The sequence below is a fragment of the Mustelus asterias genome, chromosome 15 (genome assembly GCF_964213995.1).
Source record: "Mustelus asterias chromosome 15, sMusAst1.hap1.1, whole genome shotgun sequence".
Classification (NCBI taxonomy): domain Eukaryota; kingdom Metazoa; phylum Chordata; class Chondrichthyes; order Carcharhiniformes; family Triakidae; genus Mustelus; species Mustelus asterias.
In genome coordinates, this window is record NC_135815.1 from 88865449 (window position 1) to 88880210 (window position 14762).

General features: G+C 46.4%; 1 protein-coding gene across 1 annotated transcript in view; it reads left to right on the forward strand.

The window, feature by feature from the left end:
- LOC144504637 (ras and Rab interactor 2-like) overlaps positions 1–14762 on the forward strand; it is a 156900-nt gene that overhangs the window by 49702 nt on the left and 92436 nt on the right. The gene's annotated exons all lie outside the window — the stretch shown is intronic.

Below are 14762 nucleotides of genomic sequence, written 5' to 3' on the forward strand. Positions count from 1 at the left end.
GTGTTTGTCTTCTGAGGAGGTCGGTGCGGTTTTTCGCTGTGGCGCGTTGGAACTGTTGATCAATGAGTCTAGCGCCATATCCTGTTCTTATGAGGGCATCTTTCAGCGTCTGGAGGTGTCTGTTGCGATCCTCCTCATCCGAGCAGATCCTGTGTATACGGAGCCATCCCCTACGGACAAGCCCTCCGTATACACAGGATCTGCTCGGATGAGGAGGATCGCAACAGACACCTCCAGACGCTGAAAGATGCCCTCATAAGAACAGGATATGGCGCTAGACTCATTGATCAACAGTTCCAACGCGCCACAGCGAAAAACCGCACCGACCTCCTCAGAAGACAAACACGGGACACAGTGGACAGAGTACCCTTCGTTGTCCAGTACTTCCCCGGAGCGGAGAAGCTACGGCATCTCCTCCGGAGCCTTCAACATGTCATTGATGAAGACGAACATCTCGCCAAGGCCATCCCCACACCCCCACTTCTTGCCTTCAAACAACCGCACAACCTCAAACAGACCATTGTCCGCAGCAAACTACCCAGCCTTCAGGAGAACAGTGACCAAGACACCACACAACCCTGCCACAGCAACCTCTGCAAGACGTGCCGGATCATCGACACAGATGCCATCATCTCACGTGAGAACACCATCCACCAGGTACACGGTACATACTCTTGCAACTCGGCCAACGTTGTCTACCTGATACGCTGCAAGAAAGGATGGCCCGAGGCATGGTACATTGGGGAAACTATGCAGACGCTGCGACAACGGATGAATGAACACCGCTCGACAATCACCAGGCAAGACTGTTCTCTTCCTGTTGGGGAGCACTTCAGCGGTCACGGGCATTCGGCCTCTGATATTCGGGTAAGCGTTCTCCAAGGCGGCCTTCGCGACACACGACAGCGCAGAGTCGCGGAGCAGAAACTGATAGCCAGGTTCCGCACACACAAGCACGGCCTCAACCGGGATATTGGGTTTATGTCACACTATTTCACATAAATATTTCTGCTTTTTTCCTCCTGAGTCTTTATCATGCAATCCTAGAATCAGAATTTATGTCACACTATTTGTAACTCCCACAGTTGCGTGGACCTGCAGAGTTTCACTGGCTGTCTTGTCTGGAGACAATACACATCTTTTTAGCCTGTCTTGATGCTCTCTCCACTCCCATTGTTTTGTTTCTTAAAGACTGGATTAGTTGTAAGTATTCGCATTCCAACCATTATTCATGTAAATTGAGTCTGTGTCTTATAAGTTCTGTTTGTGAACAGAATTCCCACTCACCTGAAGAAGGGGCTCAGAGCCTCGAAAGCTTGTGTGGCTTTTGCTACCAAATAAACCTGTTGGACTTTAACCTGGTGTTGTTAAACTTCTTACTTAACATCAAGGCCACATTCGACCCAGTATGGCATCAAGGAGCCCCAGCGAAACTGGAATCAATGGGTATCAGGGGACAAACTCTCCGCTGGTTGGAATCATACCTGGTACATGGGAAGATGGTTGTGGAGGGTCAGTCATCTCAGCTCCAGGACATCTCTGCAGGAGTCCCTCCAGGGTAGTGTCCTAGGCCCAACAACCTTCAGCTGCTTCATCAATGACTTTCCCTCCATCATAAAGTCAGGAGAGGGGATGTTCATTGTTGAACATTGTGCAATCAACAATGAACATCAACAATGTTCAGCACCATTCGCGACTCCTCAGATACTGAAGCAGTCCATGTTCAAATGCAACAAGATCAGGCGATGAACATGTTACGTGTCTGGCTCCTTGCAGGTTGCTGCTGGAAATATTTTAACACCACTGTTATGCAAGGTATGTGTGTCGTTTGAGGGACTATCTTCCTGTTCTGGAGGATTTACTTAGGAGCAGGGTTGGTTAGCTCAGTTGGCTGGACAGCTGATTCATGGTGCTGGGCGAGTGCAGGTTCAATTCCCATGCCGGCTGAGGTTATCCATGACGGCCCCACCTTCTCAAACCAAACGAGAAAATACTGGAAAATCTCAGCAGGTCTGGCAGCATCTGTAAGGAGTGAAAAGAGACGATGTTTCGAGTCCCGATGACTCTCTGTTGCACCTTCTCAACCTTGTCCCTCATCCTCGGGTTAAATCACCACCAGTCAGCTCTCTCTCTCTGTCAAGAAATGGGAGTCATGATGTGGAGATGCCGGCGTTGGACTGGGGTAAACACAGTAAGAAGTTTAACAACATCAGGTTAAAGTCCAACAGGTTTATTTGGTAGCAAAAGCCACAAGCTTTCAGAGCCTTAAGCCACTCACCTGAGGAAGGGGCTTAAGGCTCCGAAAGCTTGTGGCTTTTGCTACCAAATAAACCTTTTGGACTTTAACCTGGTGTTGTTAAACTTCTTACTAAGAAATGGGAGAGCAGCCTATGGTCCTCTGGGACAGTCTCGACTTTCACAATTAAAATAATGGGAAGAGTCTGTGTTCATCTCTGAGATTTTCCCATCTTAACTATGTCCCCTTGCTGTCTGTCTAGTGTCATTCAGAAATAAAACTTAGATTAAATATTATGTTTTATTGTAAAGAGAGGCAGTAACAGAGCACAAAATCATGTTACATTATATGTACACTGGATGGCGCTAATATTAGCTTGCTCCCATGGCCTGGAGGTTAATATCTCTGGAAGCCTACACCTCCTGAGCGGCCGTGAGAACCTGTGCTCATTTTGTGCTCTTCAGATGGGAAGAATGGATTTGCTCTCCAACGAGTGAAAAAGGGAAGAGTGTTGAGTAAATGTGAGAAGGAAACTTTTGTGTGCATCAGTCAGATGGTACAAAATGATGAGCCTCAACCTGTCAAAAACACTTACTTACTATTTGCTGCCATATCTCCGTTTTGTCATTAAAAATTTTTTTTATTTTTTTTTATTGGTACCGTTTGGTACTTCAGTCGAAAAAGCCAATTCAAATCAAGTCCAATCATGGCCTCCACATGAGGGACAAACCAGATCCAAGCTGACAAGACAATGGGCAGGATGTGCGGATTAGGTTGATTGGCCAGGTTAAAAATTGCCCCTTGGAGTCCTGAGATGCGTGGGTTGGAGGGATTAGCGGGTAAAATATGTGGGGGTAGGGCCTGGGTGGGATTCTGGTCGGTGCAGACTCGATGGGCCGAATGGCCTCCTTCTGCACTGTATGGATTCTATGATTCTCCGGCCGTGCTTGCCCCAAAACCAGAAAATCCCACCCGAGGTCAACGGACTTCTTCATGGTCTGCCCCTCACCCACTATGATTCCCGTGGCAGAGAAAATGGGAAAATCCACCCCCCCCCTTTAAATTTAGTGAGCCTAAATAATTCTAAAACAATTCTTTGTGACAATTTGATAAATATGATTTTGATTCAGAGTATGAATACATGGGAACACCACCACCTGCAAGTTCCCCTCCATGCCAGTCACCATCCTGACTTGGAAATATATCTCCATTCCTTTGTAATCACTCAGCCAAAATCCTGGAATTCCCTCCCTAACAGCATTGTGGGTCAACCCACAGCACGTGGACTGCAGCGGTTCAAGAAGGCAGCTCACCACCACCTTCTCAAGGGCAACTAGGGATGGGCAATAAATACTGGCCAGCTAGTGATGCCCATGTCCCAATTTGCCTTTATTCCAATTGGCTCCCTGGAGCTATGCTGTATTAATGTATGCATCAGAAATGATGTAATAAACCTAGAGCGGGAAACAAAGAGAGAAGCAGCGGCCATGGAAGAGATCACACACCATTAATAAAGCATTTTTAACCAAAGTCTGTCCCGCGTATCACATCTCCAATACGCAACAGTTTGGCTTGTTCGTTTTCAGGGGGGGTGCCATTATTTGTCAGAAAGTGGACAGTGAGAAAGTTTTAAAAATAGGTACTGTTGTGTATGCGGGACGTAGCCCTTTAAGAGTGCAGGTCAGTTGACCCTTGGTTGAGGGCTGGAGTGCGAGGGGAGCAGTTCATTCATTAAACTCTTCTTTGCTCTTATGGATTTCCTCTGTGTGAGTTATAATTATAGAATCTACAGTGCAGAAGGAGGCTATTTGACCCATCGAGTCTGCACCGACCACAATCCCACCCAGGCCCTATCCCCATAACCCCACATATTTGCCCTGCTAGATCCCCCTGACACTAAGGAGCAATTTAGCGTTGCCAATCCACCTAACCCGCACATCTTTGGACTGTGGGAGGAAACCGGAGCACCCGGAGGAAACCCACGCAGGCATGGGGAGGATGTGCAAACTCCACACAGACAGTGACCCAAGCCGGGAATCGAACCCGGGTCCCTGGCGCCGTGAGGCAGCAGTGCTAACCACTGTGCTGCCCCATAGTTCTTGAGAACTACCTCCAGGTAGTCTCTGACTTAACAGATACCTCTGTCAAAATTGGTAGTTTTCACCAATTAGTAGAAGTATGGCTAGGAGTAGGCCATTTAGCCCTTCGAGCCTGGTCTGACATTCATTATGATCATATTCAATATCCTGATTCCCACCCTTACCCCCATATCCCTGATCCATTTAACTCCAAGAACTACGTCTAATTTCTTCTTGAAATCACAGAGTTTTGGCCTCAAATGCTTTCTATGGTAGTGAATTCCACACATTCGCCGCTCTCTCTGGATGAATAAATTTCTCCTCACCTCAGTCCTTTAGACGGCACAATGAGAACGTTTGTGTTTCGGGTCAAGTGCACGCTATAGTTGCATTGAAATTCTATAGACCAATATCCCTTTTCACCATTGATGCCAATCAGGAGGGTTCTTGGCTGGAAAGGTTCAGTCGCAGGCTGAGCAGACAGCAGCTATTGTATTTTCTTCCCTTCCAGGATTTGAAGTGATGTTTGTCCATCATCCTGACAGATTGCAGAGGAAGAGTTTACTGATGGTGCTATGTCTGATATCACCCTCGCTCTTAGAATCCCTGCAGTGCAGAAGGAGGCCATTCAGCCCATCAAGCCCGCACCGACAACAATCACACCCAGGCCTCATCCCCGTAACCTCAGATATTTACCCTGCTAATTCCCTAACACTAAGGGGCAATTTAGCACGGCCAATCAACCTAACCCGCAGATCTTTGGAGTGTGGGAGGAAACTGGAGCACCCGGAGGAAATCCACGCAAACACGGCGGGGGGGAAAATGTGCAAACTCCACACACACAGTAACCGAGGCTGGAATTGAACCCGGGTCCCTGGCGCTGTGAGACAGCAGTGCTAACCACTGTTCTGCTCTGTTTCTCACGCGCACAGACACAAACCTCCTTCATTAAACTGGAGATAAGTTTAAATTTTACACTCTTTCCACCCTGGAAGGTGTTGACTCTTGCTGAGGCATGGTCACACTAGCACCAGTAGATATTAAGTCACTAGCCAGAGTCTAGAAAGCACGACAGACATCATTCTCGGATAATTTGCCATTGTTTATGTGTAACACGTATTGGTATCAGCAGGCTATGGAGAAGGGATCGTCAACCACAACTGCCCCGCCTGAAATCAACCATTTTTAGACCTGTTGGGGTCAGATTAGCTGACTCCTTTCTTTGTGCCTGCCACTCCTGAGTTGGTTACAACAGAGTTTGGATTTAAAAAGGGATGATATTGCTAATTTGATGTGCATTTAACCGTGTATAGCTTGGTGCAAGAAATAAGCCAGTCAGGTTCCTTAAGTTAATAAGTAAGGAATTAATTTTATTGCTCAAACTCATTCGGGCAATGATGCAGAAATTATTGACAAAAAGTTTAAAATGTACAAATACGTCGAACTAGCCACTAATGCAAAAAAAAACACACGGGGTTGCCCCAAGCAAGCAATCTCACAGCAAGAGATAAAATTGCGCAAAATATCAATCTTAAAAAAAACTGGCCAATTTTTAAAATTCATTTGTGGGACATGGGCGTCGCTGGCTGGCCAGCATTTATTGCCCATCCCCAGTTGCCCTTGAGAAGGTGGTGGTGAGCTGCCTTCTAGAATCGCTGCAGTCCACGTTAGGGAGGGAATTTCAGGATCTTGACCCAGCGACTGTGAAGGAACGGCGATATATTTCCAAGTGGGGAAACTGAGTGGTTTGGAGGGGAACTTGCAGGTGGTGGTGTTCCCATGTATCTGCTGCCCTTGTCCTTGTAGATGGAAGTGGGTCGTGGGTTTGGAAGGTGCTGTCTAAGGATCTTTGAATTGCTACTGTGCATCTTGTAGATCATACACACTGCTGCTACTGAGCGTCGGTGGTGGAGAGATTGAATGTTTGTAGATGTGGTGCCAAGTAACAAGTAAGGTCAGAGAAAAAGTATTCACAGATTGTCCAGAGGTTTCTTTACAACTGAAGGGTTCTTTTCCACATTCGGGCAGTTGGGCTGCAGTGGCTGGTTTATTTGGGGATTCTCCTTTTAAGAAATCCCGGTTAGCAGCAGTGAGGTTTTCTGGTGGGTTTTTCAAATCGCAAGCAGCTCAGCTTTGATGAGAGATGTTTCAGGAGAAAGAGAGATAGGGGGGGTGGGGGGAGAGGCTATTGCCCCTGTGGCAGTCTCTCACTATCATAAACAAAGTGTATTTGTATATTTTTGCCGCACCTGGATTGTGTGAGCTCTCTCTTAAGGGCTCCACTCGCTATCCTGGGAGTGATCATTGGGCACTCCCAGGTGCCAAAGACATTCTATCCACCCAAGCCACTGGAAGGTTGTCTGCTTGAAGACCAGGGGTAACCATTGCAGAGATGGCTCATGACCTACACAGGGAATCTGTGGGTGGAGGCTAAGATGTGTAACATTGAGAGATGCACCTCTACCAGGTCTGTCGTTGAGCAGGCTTGTGGTCTGCTTGTGGTCTGTTCAGATAACGATGCCTGGACCATGCAGATGGCTCTCTGCAAATTCACCGGCTCATGACTGACCGAACGTTGTTGGGCTGCTGCGCAATGCACAGCCTGCGCTCCAGAGAGGGGAGGCCCTGACGGAGACAATCTAATGCTGCATCTTTTGACAGAGAGTCTCGATGAGCCTGAACCGTGGGGCTAACTGTGGTCCGAGTCCCACCATCAGGCTGCAAGAGGTGGTGAGGATTTGAAGCAGAAAATAATATTCAGGAGGTTTTCCAGCCTCTCGTGGAGAGACAAACCGATTTAAAGGGTAGGATATGACTTTTTTTCTGACACTTGGGAAGGGGGGGGGGAACAGGTGTGCTCAGATGTTGTTCTTCCCCAGCAATGGTTCTGGGTGAGACACTGCTGCCACAATTGTCCATGGAATGGAAAAACGTGCCCTCGCCCTGTTGCTGTCTGCTGCGGACGCTGCCATCTAGCACCAAACGTAGATTCCTAATGGATTTCCCATGAAGCTGTCACCAACCCTTTTAACAGGTGGCCAGGAATGACTTGTGGCCTAACGCCCTCCCTCCAGAGAACACCTCACCTGATTGGATGTGGGTGTGTCCCTTTTCAATGCTAATTGGCCAACCTTCCAGCTGGGTGGTCAATAATTGGCCAGCCAATGCTTGCTCCACCTCACTGACACAATGGGTCACGGGGAGTGGAGGGGCAAGAATGGGCAGATCATGCACTTCCTGTCTCGTCTCCCTCGCCCCGTGGAAACTGTTGACACTGCAGAAACCGGCGAGATAGAGAATGATTTTCAGTAGGAAATCATTCTCTATATAAAGTGGAGGCCTTGTGGCACAGTGGGTAACGTCCCTGCTACGGACGCTGCCATCTGGTACTGTCACCAAACGTGGATTCCTGATGGATTTCCCATGAAGCTCTGGGTTTGAGTCCCACTCCAGGATTTGATGGCCAAAATTCATCGCGTGGGCAAACAGGTTGAGTGCCAACCTGCAAATCCTTCCAAACACACCAATGGCAGGCGATAAGAACAGGAGAGACTCCTGATCAGCCAAGCTTGATGTGGAGTGACGCCCTTAAGCTATAAGCCACTGGCGACCTGTTCCAGGAATTGCTAACTATGGCAACAGAAGAAAGTCTGCTCTAATGAACCACTAAAAAGTTTATTTATTTAAGTTCATTTATTATCACAAGTAGTCTTACATTAACATTGCAATGAACTTCCTATGAAAATCCCCTAGTCGCCACACTCCAGCGCCTGTTCGGGTACACTGAGGAGTAATTTAGCATGGCCAATGCACCTAACCAGCACGTCTGTGGACTGTGGGAGGAAACCGGAGCACCCAGGGGAAAACACACGCAGACACGGGGAGAACATGTAGACTCCCCACAGGCAGTGACCCGAGGTCAGAATTGAACCCGTGTCCTTGGTGCTGTGAGGCAGCAGTGCTAACCACTGTGTCACCATGCCGCCCCAGGGTATGGGAAGAGAATTAGAATGTACAAAGATATTAAGGAAGATGTTGTGAACAGCACGCAGTGCTACTTTAAGGATCAGCTTCCTGAATTTTGGGTTTTGGTTCTGGGTCATAAAATCAGCGGAATGATCCTCGAACAGTTTGTCTCCCTTTGGGAGCAATAAAACATATTTGTATTCGGAGAACTTTAAAACTTTTAACCCGCAAAATATACAAGTCCGAAATAAATAGCGGCATCTGCTTGGTCAGCAACTTCTCCCTCCCTACTTTTTATGGACTGCATCTATGTGACACAACATGGGGCTATGTTGTCAATGTGAACACAAGTTGAAATGTCAAACTGGGGAAGCTATATGTGGATTACAATACAAGAGCAGTATGCCAACATAAATGATTCCAGCTTTTATCAGACTTAACGCTAATACTGGATATAACCGGGGTCTAACAGTCAGATGGAACCATAAAAATAAAGTGATTTAAAAAAAAATTTTTAAACTGCTTTGCAATTGGAATTCAGTTTGTAATTTTAGAAACTCCGTCATGTAATAAATGATACCTAACGTCCACAGACCCAGAAAAAGAACTTGATCTAAATATATTTTGGTCTTGAAATATACAGTCGTGGCATAATCCAAAATTAAGATTATGCCCCAGGCTGCCTCTGACCCTCACTATTCTAGTCGCATCAGGGCACTTCCCACTCCATACTCATCTCATCCGTGTGGCCAGCAACCCAGACAATCTACCACGGCAGGTTGGGAAATGAAATTCAAGCAATCTAGTAAAGTCACTCCCTCCCACCACCGACGCTCAGTAGCAGCAGTGTGTACCATGTACAAGATGCACTGCAGCAATTCACCAAAGATCCTTAGACAGTACCCTCCAAACTCACGACCACTTCTATCTAGAAGGACAAGGGCAGCAGATACATGGGAACACCACCACCTGCAAGTTCCCCTCCAAGCCACTCACCATCCTGACTTGGAAATATATCGCCGTTTCTTCGCTGTTACTGGGTCAAAATCCTGGAATTCCCTCCCTAACGGCATTGTGGGTCAACCCACAGAACATGGACTGCAGCGATTCAAGAAGGCAGCTCACCACCACCTTCTCAAGGGCAGCTACAGATAGGCAATAAATGCTGGCCAGCCAGTGACGCCCATGTCCCACGAATGAATAATAAAAAAACTGTACCATAGGGTTGCCATTTTGTCATTAGCTTTTTCACCAATGTCCTTCAGGAAGGAACCTAGCACCCTTACCCTTCCCCATCCGGCCTACACGTGACTCCAGTCCCACATTACGTTGTGACTCCAGTTCCATATCAAATGGTTGAGCCTTGGGATGCATAATGGATGCTGTCTGATCAGCATTGCCAACATTTTGGCTTCCATTCTCTGCTTTTCTGAGGCCTGTTCCAGGACTCGAATACTCAAAATCATTTGATACCTCAATGGACTGCTAAGGGAATATTGCCTTCTTGGACATGCATCTTTTGGCGAAGGTAGACAAAGTCTATTTGTCTGTTGCACTGGTTCACCAGGGTGTTAGATGATCCCATGATACATGTTGAGTAAGTCTTAAGAGGTTGACCTATTGACCTCCACCAACACATAGTGGTCTAGCTGATTGTTTGGGATTGTTTGTGGGATTTTGCTGATAATGTGCTTTAATGTGTGTAAAAAGCTTTATTATTTTTCCAGTTCCTTGCAGTTCTCTTACCGAACTCCTCTGTCTTGTTACCTCCTCAGCTATCTCCCGAATTTATCTCCAAATCTACCTCCTTCCATTTGTCAAGGCTATGGGCCAAGTGTTGGCAAATGGGATTCGGTGGGCAGTCAGGGCCTTTTGTGGGTCGGTGCCAGCTTAAAGGGCCGAAGGGCCTCTTCTGCTTTGTGGTATTCTGTGATTCTGTCAGGACTGACATTCTTCACACCAAGATAGAGGCCAGTTATTCACTGAGCGGTACTGGGTACAATGCACGACAGGGTTGCGCTAATCTTTCTTTTCAAATCCCTCCACAATTTTGCCTCTCTCTATCTCTGTAACCTCCTGCAGTCGCCCAACTCTTGAGGTCTCTGCGCTACTCCAATTCTGGCAGCACTCCTAGTTTTCACTGTTACACGCTTAGCAGCCATGCCTTCAGCTGCCCAAGCTTTAAGCTCTGGAACTCCCTCCTTGAACGTCTCCGAATCTTCAAGATGCTACTTAAAACCTACCTCTTTAACCAAACTGACACCTGTGCTAATATCGGTGTCACACTTTGTTGATGCTCCTATCAATTGTCTTGGGATGTTTATATGTAGTAAAGGCACTATATAAATTTCAGAGAATAACATAGCTCAGACATTGTGGCCATGCTGTAACTTCATTAGAAGTATGGATTGCATCATAAAGTGATGCTTGAGAAATTTACAAGCAAGTTAAGATTATTGTCTGGTAATTAAATAATTATTGGGAATTTTTCTTGATCTCAACGGTAGTTGTTAGCGGTTAACTTTTTGTAGTCCTGTGCAACTTGTGGTCAATGCGTAATGGGCTCGTTGAAAGATTAGAATTGTGATATAATTGCAGTAGGCTTTACAGGAATTGAATTACCAGGAAATCATTCTGTAAACATTTTTAAGATTTGAGCTCATTGCTCCAAGGTGTGTTTTTCTACAAGCTACAGCTTTCGTTCTGGACCAGAAAGGAAGTTGAATGTTGAATCTTTACAGTAAAGATAAACTGAACACAGGTGTTAAATCTAAATTGTATCCCAGTTTATTTGGGCACTGCTATCATTTGTGAAATAAATAGTCAAAGTTCGTTTTTGTATGCGTCTGTGTGTATGCATGCATGTCTGTGTATGTGTGCATGGGCTTGCATGTCTACACATGTGTGTCTGTGCATGTGTCTGTGCATGTGTTTATTTTTTTAATAACTTTTTTATTCATTAGTCTCAAGTAGGTTTACATTAACACCGCAATGAAGTTAGTGTGAAAACCCCCTGGTCGCCACACTCCGGCGCCTGTTTGGGTACACTGAGGGGGCCATTTAGCATGGCCACTGCACCTAACCTGCACATCTTTGGACTGGGGAGGAAATGGAGGAAACCCACGCAGACACTGGGAGAATGTGCAAACTCCACACAGTGACCCAAGGCCGGAATTGAACCCGGGTCGCTGACGCTGTGAGGCAGCAGTGCTAACCACTGTGGCACCGTGCCACCCAATAATGGCCCCTAACGTGGCTCAAACCCAAGACCCTGAGATTAAGAGACTGATGTTCTACCAACTGAGCTAGCCAGGCAACCCCATTGCCTATAACAATAGGCCCTTGGAGCAAGTCCAGGCACAGGACTTTCCATGCAGTGGTTTATTTTGCTCCCTTTATGGGGGCACTTAACCCGCTTCCTGTGACCCAACATTTCACTACTCTCGAAGCCATGACTTCTTCAACAGAAAATTGGTTGCATTGTAAAGATCTGCCATCTTGCTATGAGCTTTTGCACTACTGCACATGGCCAATTGTGACCCGACAGATTTGTGGAATTGAAGGTACAGTGTTATTGAGGAAAGGAAAACTAGGAGAGAACACAATCCAGTGGCACTGTGGTTAGCACTGCTGCCTTATAGCAGCAGGGACCCAGGTTCGATCCCCAGCTTGGGTCACTGCCTGTGTGGAGTCTGCACATTCTCCCCATGTCTGCGTGGGTTTCCTCCCATAGTCCATTGAGGCTGGAATAGGAATAGAGGCTGTGCCAGAATCAGTAATGCAAAAACAAAACTCTGTTCCGCCCAATCGCACAGATATAACCACCGCAATTATGATATCAATCAAAGTTTGAAGTTTATTTATTAGTGTCACAAGTAGGCTTACATGAAGCAACTGTGAAAATCCCCTAGTTGCCACACTCCGGCACCTGTTCAGGTACACTGAGGGAGAATTTAGCATGGCCAATGCATCTAATCAGCACGTCTTTCAGGCTGTGGGAGGAAACCAGAGGAAACCCACACAGACATGGGGAGAACGTGCAGACTCCGCACATTCTAAGGCTGAGAATTTAGGCTATGAAAATAATGTAAAAACTATAGTGATACATATCTGCACGCACTGTGGCATAATAATTCCAATCTTTTTGCCACCCAAAGCTACCAGCAAGCGACACAACAACCGTTCCAATGTCAGAGATAAACTTGAAAGGGGACAGATCACACCCTGATCCTCTTCATTCAATTACAGAATAATGGGGTCTTCATCGTCCTCACAGAGGCCCTAGTAAAAGGTTGACGCATCCACTTTATGTCATAGTTTCTGCTTCTGTGCATTTTGTGTAAAAGATGGTGCCTTTATCAGTGTAAACACATTCTCTAGCGACCTCCTGTGTAGCCAGCTGCTGGTTTTTTTCCCTTCTGTAGGCGTTGCTATGATTGAAATGCAGGCAAATTATCTGGAGGATAAAAGTTGCAGTTGGGTGCCTAAATTTTCCTTTCAGTTCAAATTATGCTTGTTGAGGATTATAGTCGGTGGACTCTGAGCTTCAGGCAAATCTGGTATCCCTTCCCGTAGAACAGTGAAATTAGCTCCACAAAAGGTGTTTATCGAGCATTTATCGGACAACACATAAAAGTGATCTAAGCAACAGCCTTTCAGTTGCCCTAAAGGCATTAACTACATGAATCATAGAATCCCTACAGTACAGAAGGAGGCCATTCGGCCCATTGAGTCTATACCGACCACAATCTCACCCAGGCCCTATTCCCGTAACTTTCATTTAACCTGCTAATCCGCTTGACACTAGGGGCAATTTAGCATGGCCAATCAACCTAACATGCACATCTTTGGACTGTGGGAGGAAACCTGAGCACCCGGAGGAAACCCATGCAGACACGGGGAGAATGTACAAACTCCACACAGACAGTGACCCGAGGCTGGAATTGAACCTGGGTCCTTGGCGCTGTGAGACAGCAGTGCTAACCACTGTGCCACCGTGCCGCTAACTCTTGAACTAGCTTAATGAAGAGGCTAAGAGACCATCGGCAACAACCTCTGACCTCGTCTGCGGCTCGGATCTTCCAGTGCCACAGCAGTGAATGGGGTTTTGGCAGAGCGCCAAATTCTCCGTTCCTGCTGGCAGCTGGGTGAGTATAGACGAGATTGGAGAATCCCACCCTATAATTCCTGAGGGGGGATGTATTTAGAATCATAGAATCCCTACAGTTCAGAAGGAAGCCATTCGGCCGATCGGGCCTGGACTAATAATAATTCCACCCAGACCCTATCTTCATAACCCCACATTTTTACCCTGTTAATTCCCCTGCGCCAAGGGCCAACTGAGCATAGGCAATCAACCTAACCCGCACATCTTTCCGTAGACCATCTCCCAAATCCACCACAACCCTTGTGAAAGAGACCCAAAGCCCCCGAAATATAGTTATAACTGGAACAGGAGAAAGTATAGAAAATAATTTACGAAATATTGCCAATATTGGGTGGATGCAACTATTGTGGCAAAGCTTGAATGGACTGGGCCCTCTTCCTTTTCTCTTCTGAAGGCATGTATGAGGAGGCCTCTATAGAACCACAGTGCAATAGGAGGCCATTTAGCCTGTTGTGCCTGCACCAGCTCTCTGAATGAGCAATTCACCCAGTACCATTTCCCTCACCTTCTCCCTGTAACCCTGCACATTCATCTTTTACAGATAACAGTCTAATACTCTATGAATTCTTTGTTTGAAACTGCCTCCACTTCACTCTTAGGCAGTGCATTCCAATTCCAACCCCTCGTTGCATTAAAAACAAAAGTTTCACCTTCTATAACTTTTAAAACTTCATTTACTAATTATTTTAAATCTGTGCCCTCTCGTCCTTGATCCTTGCACAAGTGGGAACGGCTTCTCCCTATTTGATCTATTCAGACTTTTCATGATCAATGATGTGCAGGTTAGGTGGATTGGCCAAGCTAAAATTGCCCCTTGGTGTCCCAAGATTAGGAACAGAGGGATTAGGAACGAGAGTAGGCAGTTCAGCCCTTCGATCCCACTCTGCCATTCTATATGATCATGGCTGATCTCCAACTCATCCTAACTCCACTTCCCTGCCTTTTCCCCATAGCCCTTTATCCCGCTTTTGGTCAAATATTTATCTTTCTCTTTCTTGAATCCATTGATTCTGCACGCATTGCACTCTGGGGTGGTGAGTTCCATAGATTCACAACCCTCTGTGAGAAATAGCTTCTCCTTATCTCTGTCTTGAACCTCCCCTCTCTTACTCTACAACTATGGCCTCTTCCAGATTGTTCTAGAAGGGGGAAGACTTGGTTAACATTTACTTTATCAATCCCGTTGAGTATTTTATATACCACAATCAAATCCCCCCTCATTCTTCTGTACTCCAGCGAGTAGGAGCCCAAGTTTCTTGACCGCTCCTCATACGATAGCCCCCTCAAACCTGGAATCAATCTAGTGAACCTCTTC